The following is a 14,534-nucleotide window of genomic DNA, read 5'->3' as shown; positions in this document are numbered from 1 at the left end:
ACCCTCTTAATAACATAACACGTGCTACTTAAACTGTTATGTTTACTCTTTAAACAGTTTATCTCAATGGCTAATAACCTATTGATAGGCCTATATTTGTCTGACACTAATTTTAGTTACAAACGTATAACAGTATACATCAGTAAAATAAAGTCAACAAAACTGTCTTTGTTTAAAATAGGATCATCAAAATGAAAAATACAACAGAGGCCATTTTTTTCTGAAATTCTGTAAAATGTTAGCTTTTGTATTTGTGTTTTTATAGATTTTTGGCCTCTACCTGGGCACAGTTATTCAATGTTGGACCTTTAGTTAAAGTAAGATGAAATTACTTTATTTATCCCCAATGGGGAAATTCGGGCGTTACAGCAGCAGTAGGCTACAGAATAAAAAAAAGAGTCAAAAACCGAAAAATATAGTAACATAAACATAAATACAAGATGACTATAATGGGGTGAGCATTTCCAAATTGAGGCATTAGTTAAAGATATATTGAACTAATTATATTTCGTTCATTATTAATATAGACTTTAAGCCTAAATGATGTCTTGATATAAGAAACTCACTTAAATGTATTTTACCAAGACCTGTTTTTGAGTCTAGAAATGTTCTCATTTGATCTTTGTCGGACATGTTATTCACCTCCTGAATCTCATGAAGAAATTACATGATTTCATTGAGGTCTTGGTCATTTTTTTAGCGAAGTAAAATGCATGTGTGTGCATGCAGTAACATATATATGTCCAGAAATATTGAAACAAAAACAATACAAAATAAACAACATGTCACGATACAAACCAGTTGTTGAGCGTCTTTGAATAATCCACTCATTATTTATTATTTTAACGAAAGCATGCCTCACACTGATTCCTAGATTTGTGGGATTACAATATTATTGTCTGCCATCTGGTGTCACAGTCACTGTACAAGCATGGTCTATAGAGCTGTAAAAGACGTGTGTGATTTATAAATGTCAGTGAGTTCACCTGGGAAATCAAATTCTTTGTAGTGTAAACTCACTTATATCAGCCATCTTCAAACCCTGAAAGCACCGAAGAGCTTCACAGGAGGAACAGTCGGAGGTATTCGAATGACATGCTGTGGTTTTCTTTGATTTTTGACTTCCAACAACTCCTGCATCTTATTAGAGGCACTCTGAAAAAAATATTCACTGAGGGGGTTTAAGTCTCTAGGAGGATACAGCTGTGATGTTGTTTTTTGCTGTCAGCTGCATTAAAAAGAGCTCCAGATGCTGTGTGGGAAGAATCAGATGAGGTATTTATTTGTGATTTAGACATGAAAATATATGGTTGCCTAAACTGCAAGCTGGAGCACATCTTGTAGTGTATAATATCTGCCAGTAGAGGGCAATGGTCACACAACTACAGTAAAGGCAAAGTTAGAGCATCAATGAATTGAGAATACAGACTTTTGCCCTTAACAAGTGTGGAGTAGCACAATGAACAATGCAGCATTTTGAATGTTAGCAGTTGTAGTTCTACTAAAACACACACGATGAGTCACTTCAGAATGAATTAAATCTTAATACAGGAAAAGAGCAAAACCACAAGTGTGCTAAAGTGAAGCAGCCATAAAGGAGTCCTTCTTGTGTCAGCTCTAAATTGGCAAAGTAAGCACACATGGGCCTCCTATCAATGACTGTGCAACATCTTTGAGCCATGTAGTAATTGTGTCGCTTTTTTCTCACTCTCTCTCTCTCTCTCTCTGCTATCTTAAGGGTGCACAGAGAGTGGAGGTAGAGAATAGTGGCTCTTGATTGGCCGCTGGTGCAGGGAGCCTCCTCGGCCTTCTCGCCTCTAATAGAGCGACTCTATTTCAGGCTCTTCAATTAAGATGCTCTGCTAAGCCTGCTGACTGGCTGCTGTGGAAAATGTGTAAGTCCTTGGGGTCTTTTGTCCCCTGTCCTTGCCTCCCTTTTTTTTCCAAATCACTTTTCAATGAAAATGTTATTTAATAAGTCCATATACAAACAGGTAGATTATTGACTTTATGTGGTTCAGTCTACAAGGATATTCTCTGGACTGGCCTGTTAAACGTGAAGTTAGCGCTGTTGTGGAATCTTCGGAAAAAAAAAATACTTAATTTGTTTTGATAAAAATAAAATTACATAGATCATCACCTCCATCTTGATACTTCTTATCTATGTCATTGAATACATATATATATATATATATATATATATATATATATATATATATATATATAAAATTAGATACAAATAATCCAATGTGAACATGAATTAAACTGCTCCATTTATAAAATATTGAAATAATAACCTCTAACTTGAACTAAAAAGGGCAAAAGCTAGAAGACAGCTTTACTCATGTAGTGCTATCAGTATGAGAAGGTTAGCAAGCTCGCAGTTCTTTACAAATGAATAGAAAAGGAATGAAAAGAAAAGAAAGGACATATACACATTGATTTCTAGCACTTTCGAGCTGAATACTTTTCCATTTGATACAACAAGTACATTTTGCTTTTAAGACTAAAAAGGGTTTGTTTTTCAGTGAAAGGCCTTGACTTTTCAGAGAGTGGATTGGACCTTAATAATCATAAACTGAAGAAGACTGTTCCCTAGTTTTCATTGATATTATTCTCCAGTATATTTTGTGTGTGTGTGTGTGTGTGTGTGTGTGTGTGTGTGTGTGTGTGTGTGTGTGTGTGTAGGCTGTTTTTTATAGTCGCTCTAAATCCTGGTAATTGGCACCTGGGTGTATGATGGCTGTTTATTTGTTTCCTCGTATAGCAGGACCCCGTCACTGTTTGGTTTGTATAATTTGAACTGTCAGAGACAGATGGATGGATGGATTGATTATGCTCTTTCTTCACAGGGAATCACTTTGTTAAAGCAGCAACAGTCACAGTTCAGACACCACTGTTAAAAATGAACATAAACAAGTGTGATGTAAACATCACTGACGTTTGGTGTTTTTGCTCAATCATGCCTCTTCATGTCAACACTTTATCCTAGTTTTGCATCTTTTGCATTTTTAATGAATCATTTCCAAAGTTAGTACTGCTAACAAATGAACTGAATGCTGAAACTCTGCAGTCCAACAAATGATATCAACAGACAGGCCTTTTAAGTCATTATTTTGTCTCGTCAGCACATCATCTTTTTGTACTTTCTCAACCCAACACTTTTTTTTTATCTCCTCTGTCAAAACAGCTGACTGGAGTTTTCTAAAGCTCCAGAAAGCTCATTTTTCCAAAGAGACTGTGGCTTTTAGTGAGATTTCAGACATTGACATTTACCATGGCACAGAAAAAGTACACTCTGACTTTCAAAGTAGCTGCTTGTGAGAAAAGAAAAAATTCCACTAAAGGTTATGGTATTCTCAACTTTGATTAAGACAGCCAACAGTTCCAGGTTCCATCGAAAGAGAATATTTTAATCATTTAAGACCCAACAGCTGAGGTCTAAATCAAGCCTGAATGAGAACGATACACAACTTCAATCTCTCGTGCGACTGCTACACCATTCCCTGCTAAAGTGAAAGTATTCTGGCATTCGCCATGAATATTTCATCTCTGCTTCACACCTGGAGCTCTGTCATAGAAGCCAGACATAATGTGGAGATGACACACAGAGGTGGCACCATCAGAGGCGGGATGAAGGGAGAGAGGGAGCAGTAAATATAGCATTACAGTCTTGGCAGGAGCCGACGACAATCTAGGACCTAATCTGAGGCAGTTATCAGCATCTGTTGCCTGGCACCCAGTTCTGTGGGGGGTTTTTAGTCGTTCATCTATTGCTCCATATCTGTCACTTTTGCATCTGATTCCCTGCGCAGATGATGCGTTCAAGAGAGTGGGAGGATGTAACCTCTTGGTACCCCTCAGTGAGTCAGTCTTGTCAGTGATACTCACATCTACGTGCTCGGCTCACCTGATTGCATGTGCAGCTCTGACAGAAGTTAGGGTTGGGAAATTGATTTGTTTTGCCTATGGCCGAGTTAAATGTAAATTGCCCGAATGCCTGACCTTGAAGCGGTCCTGATTAGTCATTAGCATATCTCCAGAGTGCTAATGTGTCTTCGAGCAGCAGACTGTGACACTGTGTTACTGATGTATTTGTTTTATAATCATTTGGCAGCAGCTAGATGTGGAATTCTAATGGCTGCTTTGTTATTCATGAATTCACTTTATAGAAGTACAAGTTGTTCACTTAAACTTAAAGCAAGGATAGACCTTAAAAACATTCATTTTACAGCTACATTCATCATCAGTTATATTGATTATAAAGATTTCTTAAAGGATGCAAAACATACACAGCTCATAAAAACTGATAACTCAAAATGCAATGAAATATAGAAAAAAATAATAGCTCTATTTTGACCGACTACGGCCAGATTATGACTATCTGTTAAAAGAGCACATGAGGTATTTCAACCTTAACTTCTTAACATTATCGATCACTTCCTTCTTCCTTTTTATCTTTTGTGTTTTATAAGTTTCACTTAGCACTGTTGTTGTCGTTTTTCCTGTGAAGGTAGTACAGCATGTGATGTGTTTGTGACGTATGTTGTTGTGTATGTGAACTCTAAACACACTGATGCTTTCACTCAAATGAAATAGGTGACAGATGAATGAAATATAGAATCAATAATCGACTATCTGGGCAGACAAAAGAAGGGAAAGTGCAGCATAGGCCTGTAAGCTTTATGCATATCATACAATTCAAGAGGCAAATCAAAATCATTTACCAAAGGAAAGGAAAGCCTGACAGTGACTTTAGAATCAGTGATAATACATAATAGTAGACTCGTCTCGTTTTTTCTCCATTTAAGATACTTTGACCCCTTTGACACTTTGAATACATTTGGCTAGTTGAACTCAGTGCAAGTCGTTCCCTTCTAACAGAAAGAAATGTGTAAAATGTAAGAAATGTTCCCTGTCATAAAGTCATTTTCCATTCCACTCAACTACAGATAAGCATGATGTGACGTCTGGAAAGATTCACTGAAGAAGACATAACCAATCCAATTTATGGTCCAAACTACAACAAGTCTCTGAGCTTAGGCATACTTCAGCCCATTTATGGCTCAAGCTGCCAAACATGAAGCCCACTACAAATCACTAGCTTACAAAGAGAACACAGTGTAATGGAGGTTTTTGGCATTTTAAAAGTTATTTATCTGCAACTCAGGCGACATTTGGACCAACTTTTTGGTCTTTTACACCAAACTAGACCCACCAATCACATCCATCTGGACGACTTCTGCAGTAATTGGTTATCAAGACTTGTGAGTTATAAGACAGGAGTGTGTTGATTCCCATGGTGGCTTAGGGAGTTTTATGACCCGACGTGTCTGAGATGAATACACTTCAGCTCATTTACTCAAGCAGAGTTCGTTACAGGGAGAAAAAACAAGGAGTGAGTTAAACCAATCTGAAGGACTGTAGGGCCAACAGTGTTTAATTTAATCATGCCAGTACAGCTGGAATGATTGGCATCTTAAACTTAAATATATCTCAACCTAAGTGGCTTTTCAACCTTGGCTAATGAGTCATTTATAATGAGCAGAACGTACTGAGAAAAATACCTTTACTGCATGAAAGCATCTGAGTTTAAACAAGTTTGCTTGAACTTTTTTTTAACACTGTGGTGTCCTCTTTGCACCGAGTAACCTTAATCATTAATGCACATAGAAAAAAAAACAAAGGTAAAATTATCATCACAAATGTCTAAATATGACAGTGTGGGGGGTATCGAGTCTCTTGTGCCATTATTCATTCAAATGAGGGTTTTAGGCAGCAATTTTGGAAGAGAAAACAGCACATGCATATCTCTGTTGGAGGAGGTGTTCTGTTTATCCCGGCAACAGTCCAGGCTAAAAGCACAAGATATCAAAATTATGAATGTCAATTTAATCACATAATGGCTCCTACATTCTCCAAAAAGTTTAATTCCTTGTGTCTGCTCCTCTGTAATAAGTGTGCTGTATGAATTTTAATGATGGGTATTAAGGACTATTGTTTTATTCCCTTTTAGATGACTGTTCAGGACTGAAAATGAGCCTCTACAGATTTGATATAATAACTCAAAGGATATGAAAGCTATATTAGAAAGCTATATTATCTGTTTTTTTTAAATATCTAGGCTAAAGCAGCTCAAAGAAAAGCCCTCTATGTCTTTATGCCTTTTAATTTAAATCTTAGTGAACAATAATATAATGATGACACAGTTCATTTATCAAAAGATTTGTTAAATTGGGATGTAGAGAACTTCAAATCCCAACAACCAGGAAAAATACAGATTAAAATGCTTCGTACAGAAAAGTTTCATGCAGTTGGTGAGATTAAGATTGTTTGGTTTACAATGGTTTTAAGTGCTTAACAATGAAAGTAGAGTACAACCAGAGGTGACCTGGGAAAAACAATACGGCTGCTGCGTCGTGAGAAGTTTCAACATTTGTTGTTGATTTAACGATTTATAAGACTTTGGTCCATCTGTCATTCAGCAGCTGTCTGCACCAAAAAAAATGTTTTTTTAAAAGCACAAAATGAACTTTTATTTCAGCTCTTATCAACAGACAAGGCATATTTGTAATTATGAACATTAAAAGAAAAAACAATACTTTCAACAAAATAAAAAAGTGGAGGAAAATTTAAGACAAAACATCTATAAATAAACCTAGACTAACTATTCACACTCACACTTGGAGACAATGGCTGAGAAAAAGATATTTTAGCAGGCTGAAACCTCAAGCAGGCCTAGACACTGGTTGGACATCCATCTACCTTGACCGTTAATGAGCTGCTGTGTTAATACTGCTCTGGAGGAATGATGTGATGTTTTGAACATGTACAGCTTGTCTTCATAGATCTTGATACCTCTACGGAGGTTTATATAAATGCTTATACTTAATATAACTTCTTGTTCAGGTCAAAGGTTTTCACTGAACATAAATTGTGCAGTTCTGAATAACCAAATATTCCCAATTGACACTTATCATATTACTACTGTATATGGACATTTAAAATACAGTACAGTTAATCCGGTGCAGAATATCTTGTAACAAGTTTTTCTGGTAATTGGTTGCTTTTTAATGAGCATATGTTTTTCTGTATATTTATTACCCCTGTGGAGATGAATTATATTCAGTACTCCCTCTTACTCTTCCTCTCACAGATTTTGGCTGTAACTAATCAATAGTCAAAGGACAGACTGCTTTTTGAACTGGTGGAAGTATCCCACCGGACAGAAAGTGGCAGGGTGTTATTCAGCCAGTGCCACTCTGGAAGCCTGGCTACTGGTACTTTTCACTTTTATCTTGAAATGGTGGCACTATCGATTCATGGACACACATGGTGGGGGGTGGGGGGGATTTCAAAGCATCTCCCTAGCCCTTTCTGTATCAAAGACCTGTCTGAGGGGATTTGCGGGTGTATTCCTGGTAAGAAAACCATAACCTGAGCCGTCACTCTGACATGTCAATGAACAATGTTAGAGCTTTTCCCTCCGAGAAGAAGAGCAGCAGGTGGCAAACACCATCCAAAGTAGTGCTGTTGACATATCCAGATGAACAAAGTTTGTTTCTCTTCAATCAATTTCATGTTAAGATGTTTTGAACTCATAAGAGTGTGTGTGCCAAACAAAATCAAGCTGATCTGCAGCTGAGGTAAACACATTTTCGACATTGCAGGTGAGTAATTCTCTCTCTGATGTGTAATCGAGGCTGTGACTGCTCATATAGTGCAGTGTTTACCTCCAGCTTTGTCATTATCGCTTGGCAGACAGATTGATTCCAAGGCCCAATCAGGCCAGTTGAATTAGATTGTTTGTTTGTGCATCTCTCTGGCTTTGGGTATTCGTGTGCAAGCCCTTTTCAGTCCTTGAAATGGGCTCTCCACTTTCTCACTATATGGCAAAGATCTTTAGAGTAAGCACCATATCGTCCTATTTTCATCAGTGGAAAAGAACATTGGAAACTCTGAAACAGACAAATTGCAGAGTGAGCATTTGCTTCTTAGAGAAACTTTATTTTTAAACACCCTGAGTTGTGTTTTTTTTTTTTTGGGGGGGGGGGGGGGTCCTATATAAGTACTCAGTAGTAGTCCTAAAAATGAGGCATTGAGATAAAGCTTCTGTGAGGTACTTAGTGCTCTGTTTGGTCAAATGGCATCCTCACTATCTATGAGTAGTTACCGTTTTGATCCTTGCTGTTTATGTATTGTTTCACATCTAACGTTAGCTACAGTCTTGTCAATAAAGACAAGGCTTCACTTTCCTTGATTGTCACTGACAAAATGCTCACTTATTTTTCAAATATGATAAAGGAAAATGCTGAGTCATACTGCGAGACACCAGCTCACAGCTGTTCTCGATACATGAATGGAACTGACTGGTTTCTCTGAAGCAGAAAAACTCTCGCAGCTCTACTGTCCTCCGATATCACAGAAGTCATAAAGAGATTATTCACTGACAAATAGTGCCCACGGCAACAGTTTGAAAAAAATGCCTTTCAGCAGGAGAAGCAGGTGCAATCTGTATCCCACCACAGTCTATTGACTTTGTATGAAGGTGCAGCTGTGGCTCAGTGGTAAGGTCAGTGTTCTCTTAATTGGAGGGTTGGGGGTTAGGTCCCCAAGACTTGTGTCCCCAAGTCACTCCCGCTGCTTCAATGGCAGCATGAGTGATTAGCTAATATTGATGGACACTTTACATAGCAGCCTACACCAGCAGTGTGATATGGATTTGAATAGGTAGGTGTGACCTAGTAGTAGTCAGAAGATTATAGCATGTCCTTTTGCCATTTACCATTTATGTACTGCACAAATACTGATCAATAACCAGTATGGCTCACTATCATACAAAAAACTTTGCTGAACAGTTTAAATGTATTTGCCAGACATAAACAAAGCCGCTTCTGCTCTTTGTGCTGTCAATCAGTCCCTCCAGGAATTGGTGATGTGTGACATGACACAGAAACAGGAAGTGATGTCAGACAGATACTTTGTTGGAGTGTTTGTCCCAGATGCCCCCAGTGAACGAATAACGTTTTACCACAGACTGTAAATATTAAATGACGAAGCCCGATTGATGTCACCCATCTGCATGTGACTTTCGGGACTACTGGAGCCAGCCTCAAACCTCAAGGATTGTGCACCTCCACATTGGCTTCATTTTTCAAGACCGGAGAATGTTGCTTGTTTTATCTTACAAAAAGAAAAAAAAACAGTCCCAAAACATGAAATGACTTTGTGCATAAAGACTCTGATAAAGGGGCCAAGAAATCAAGCACTTAAGGTTTCCACAATTAGAGCAAATGTAATTTGAATAAATGATGACGTGCACCGTGTAGTCTGTATTCTTTCTGATGGTCTGGTGTAGTTTTATAGATCTTATAGAGGCAACAGTATTTTCATTAATGATCAGTTATAAACTCCTCACCGCACTGGTATTTCCCTCATATCACACACACACACACACACACACACACTGCCCGAGAGGAAATTGAATACAGCCAAAAATGTCTGCATCCTGCTGGCCAAAATTTTAAGTACTCAGTCATACTTCACTCTAATCTAATTGAGTTGGAAATTAAAGGCCCAGAATAAGATTAGTGACAGAGCTTATAAATGAGGTTTAATAATAGCCAAAGAGAATTGAATGGAATGATATCATCAAGTCAGTTTAAGGATTAGCGAGTTCTTAGGAAGCTGAACTACCTGTAGAAATAGTATAATAAACTGTGTATTGCACATTGCAATGACTCAGTGTGTATTAGTCACATTCATACATTGATACCTAAAGGTGAATGATCTGAATGCCAGAATTACTCCAAATAAATGTCAACAAAACGATCCTCTTCATCGCTGATGTATTTCACTCTCATAAAAATCCATTGAATTAACTGCTCAATGTATGATAGAAATGTAACGACTCGTGTGAAACCAGCGCCATCCTCGTCAAAGAACCTTTGAAGAGATTGTCTGCTTTCAAGCTGAAATTTAACTTTGTTCATGAAAATACCATCGAAATGTCATCGCAAGACCTCCCTTTGTGTGTGTGTGTGTGTGTGTGTGTGTGTGACCTGGAGATGATGGGCCACGGTCATGTACCATGTTCACAAGCTTTACCTGCTGTAGCATTTTCTTTGATCCTTGTGTTTCAGTACTTTGAGTTTTGGTCTCTGTCAGTCGCACACACGCTGACTCTGTTTTTTAACTTGCAGCGCAACACACCTTCTGAAACATAACATCCCTAATATAGAATTAGAAAGTCTGCTGCCTGATAATTCTATATGCCTCTTTTGCATTAGATCTAACGCCTCGTTTCCACTTATGTATGTGTGCGGAGGCGAGTCCACCGAAAGTCCTTATTTTTCTCATGACAATCTCTGTGCTGCCAGATGTGCCTGTGAAACTCCTCCCCTCTGTAATATTCAGGGTATTCCCTCAAGTACGTTTAAAAGCTAAGCTAGTTACAGTAAAGGAACGTTCATGGTTTAGTTTGAGTAAGAATTTACTCCTGGACAGTCAATCCTCCCCGTCTGTACTGCACAGAATGTCCTTTTCTTTATGAGGCAAAACCTCACATGCTTGGCACTCTTTGTAATTGTTCTTGTTCCTTGTTCTTTGTAATTGTCATGTGCTCATGACGCCAAAGTTAGATGAAAGCATCTCATACAGATTCTGTACATTTAGGTACTGTGTGTGTGTTGTATATGAGAAGTATATCTGCATGACAGCATTTGTATTTAAATGTGTGACATTCTTCAGCAGTTTTGGTTCAGATCTAAATACCTCAATAACGATTGGCTAGATGACCATGACTTTTTATTACTGTTATGCATTGTGAGTCTTCATTGCCTGAGTGATCCCCTGATCCCTTTTTGTAGTGCCACCACTAGTTTGATTTCAAGACATTTAAACAGAACCACAGGAAAGAAACAGCATTTGGTTCAGCCATTATTTTCTCCAGCATAATTCATTAACTGTAATCATGTTTTTCTCATCCCATGACCTTTCATCTAGTGCCAACAATGAGACCAGTTGTTTGGTTTCTCTCAGTACTATTCCATTGTGACTTGTTGAAATTCATACATCTGTTATTTAATTTATCAGTCAGAATCAGAATACGTTTTTTATTGCCAAGTTTATTTACATATAGAAGTAATTTGTCTATTGGTGCAAAAACAATTAACATGGGAAATAAAACTTAAAAAAATAAATAAAAAATAAATAAATATATATATATATATATATATATATATATATATATATATATATATATATAAAGCAATTACCAATATATTACACAGTTTTAGCACTTTGTAATTTATTTAAATATATCTGACGATTCCCTCAATTTGTTGAGCCTTCCTTCCTCATACACTCCATAGTGTCAGTCTTGTGTTGCTCAATGCTTTGATGTGTCTTAATAACAGCGCTGCAGTTAATGATGCGAACCATTAAACACTAACTGGGTCAGGACAGAAGAGTCCCAGTCAGGCTGTAACAACTTCCGTGTTGTCACATTTCCATCCATCAACACAGCATTGTGTCCGTGTGCGGGCTGGATTGTTGTTCATTTCGTATAACAAATATGTGCAATTGATGATAATTAAAAAGGAAAGAAAAAGTCCTCTGGCTCAGCTCCCATCTTAGCTGTAACAGGATGATGTTTGTCTCGTCGGGACTCGTTGAGGCTGATGATTTTGTCAGTGAGGACCTCCGTAATTGAAAATATTCATTACTGTATGTAATTTATTACTTTGTCATAAATCAGCCTTGGAGCCCTTGGACCATTCACTGTGCTCATTAGACTTTTAATTAAAACACTGAGCTATGATAACGCTGCAAATTTCTGAAGGGCAATGAAACATAAAGGGAAAAGTTGTATCTCTTGTTTTATATTTTGTTTTGGCGCAAAATGGGGAAAAGTGATAGATAGCACATTTCTAGTCTTCTGACTACTCAGAGCGCTTTTGAACCGCACGTCATACATACCCATTCACACAATGATTGCAGAGGTTGCTATGTAGTGTTACCATAAGAAGTAACTAATCCCATTTATTCACATTCATACCCCTCCAACGACGCAGGAGCAATTGTCTTGACACATCGGTCATGTTGCTGCAGGAGCTGGGGCTCGAACCCCCGACCTTCTGGCTGTGAGACAACAAATCAACTAAATGTGTCAAAAATGACAAAGAACTGTAGACCTACTTAGTATGTTGTCTTTACTTTTAGTTTTTCAGACTATGTTGTGACTTTGTCCTTCAAGGAAGGTATTGGCGTCATTTAGTGGTTGTGTGAAATAACCGCTCAATTAAATGTGTTTTGTAAAGCTCAGTAAAAGAAATACCGCCACTGGTGATAATTGAGAGCACTCATTTATGTTCTGATGCATGCTACAGTATGTGTTTTTTAATGCATTCATCTAAAAGCAAAACATGGTCTGAACCATTAAATATAAGAAGTGTGCAAACAACTTTAGCAAAGATCATTTTCATCTCCATTAAAATGCTGTACCATCACATTTTTTATGTGTTTTTTGTGAAATGCAATAGAACTTAACGCACATTTCTAGAACCATTTGCTGTTTAGAAAAAAAGGCTTTTAAACTTTGCCATTAAGCTATCTATACATAATTCCAGTGATACTTACAGTATGGGTAAATATTCTAATTCCTCCTCTTCCCCCACCTGCTTTGAATGTGTTTTGTGCGTTGTTTATATGCTCTGCTGCTCAAAGCCTAAGAGGTTCCCACAGAGAACATCATTTCTCTCTAAGTGGATGTCTTCTATATGAGCAGCTGCAGCCTGATGCTGTTGGTCCACACTGGATTGGATCCTTCTCTTCGTCTCTGTCTTTGTACATTTTCTCTGCATTTCCACAGCAAACAGGATCAACAGGATTCATGTTTTTTTTTTTGTCTCCCTGTTGTGGGGTTTGTGTTTTGAATAATGAAGCATGGCTCGGATGTGTTTGTAAGTGAGTCAGAAGAAAACTGCTCAAACATAATCAATGCTGCTGGCTTTCATCTAAACTCATTTATCCACACCCACACTGTCTCTCTGGGTCTATATTCCATCAGACTGATGGTCGGTCCTGCTTTTCTCTCTTTATGATAAACATGATTTCTCATACTCACAATGCTTCACACAGCACCATCTTTCTATTAGCTCTCCTTTTGTTATTTTCCCCCTCAGTGTTGCCTAAAATACACTTTTGTCCCATGTCCACCTCCTTACCCTGATTTCCTTTTCTTGACCACCATGTTTCTGTTTCTCTCAATATAATCTATTTTTCTACCTTTCTATCTGGTTGATTGTTAAAACTGGATTAATTACTCTTGTGATTAAACAAAAAAGACACTAAAACACTTTTTTACTGGTGTATGGGCAATGGACCGTGTTTTCCAAGTAAACAACATCAAACCTGTTTTTTTTACAACATTTCTGCTTATGATAAATATCCAACTGACTGGATCTTGGCATAAAGATAACAGAATTCACTAAATCATTAGCATCCTCTCGGGTCACGAATGAAGGGCTGTTTTATGTTTTTAAGAACATGTAACGTGAAATGATGCAGATTTAATCATGAACAATACTTTTTAGTTTTTATCCCAGCATTGAGGGATTTTAAATAATGTTCTGAGGGTTAGTTCGTCAAAAACTGGTTCACTTTGATGTGGAAATAGACTTCACAACTACATTTAAGAAAAGAGTTTTATAGAAGTACTCAGATTAAACTTTGTGCACCCGTATCATTATGGAACTTTAAAGTTGAGAGTTAAAAAAAAAAAAAAAAGGTTCACACTTCATGATGCCAGAGGGATTCTTTTTTATAATCCATTTCTTCTGCTTTCTGGCTCTGACAATGCACCAAACCTGCCAGCCTACAGTTCAGGGAGAGTCATACAATGCATGTCGGAGATAACAAAGGCTCCAACTGCAAGCTCCAGATATAATGAGAGTGCAATATAGTTTTAATAAACTCTTATTCTTTTTGTCTTTAGACTCGTTTTCATTGTCTTAAACAGCTTTTCACCTCAGACATGCAGACATCATCATCAACATTGCCTCAAGAGACATCACATGAGGAAATTAGGCTTGGGTGACTAAAAAAGATCTTTAGTGTGATGTCTCTGTAGATTCTCAATGATCCAGGGCAATGTAAATTTGAAGCTTGATCGAAAGGTAACCTGACTTTGTTGAAGATCTAGAAGATGTTTCACCTCTCCTCCAAAAAGGCTCCTTAAGTTCTAAACTTTCTGGTAAACTAAGCTATGAATTTAAACCAACATTGTCTAAGTCTGTCCTCTAGTTAGTTTTAAACTGAAGAAGCCTTTCAGAGTAGAGGTAAAACGTCTTTTTTTAAGCTCTTCAATCAAGTCACCTGACTAAAAGTGGACCACCCCATCCAGACTGTGGTGGTCATCAAACTAGAGTTGGGAAAAACATGGATACGGCATTGTATTGATGTCCTGACTTCTGTGAAACCAATCAAATAAAAAATCATCATTGCCAAATATAATTGTTTCCTAAACAACAATA

General features: G+C 37.5%; 1 protein-coding gene across 1 annotated transcript in view; it reads right to left on the bottom strand.

The window, feature by feature from the left end:
• LOC306822231 (uncharacterized protein) overlaps positions 1–14,534 on the bottom strand; it is a 237,273-nt gene that overhangs the window by 59,593 nt on the left and 163,146 nt on the right. The gene's annotated exons all lie outside the window — the stretch shown is intronic.

This window comes from Symphodus melops (assembly GCF_947650265.1).
Source record: "Symphodus melops genome assembly, chromosome: 4".
In the NCBI taxonomy this organism is placed as follows: Eukaryota; Metazoa; Chordata; class Actinopteri; order Labriformes; family Labridae; genus Symphodus; species Symphodus melops.
The sequence above is the reverse complement of the archived record's forward strand: the minus strand, read 5'-3'. Positions and strand labels throughout refer to the sequence as shown.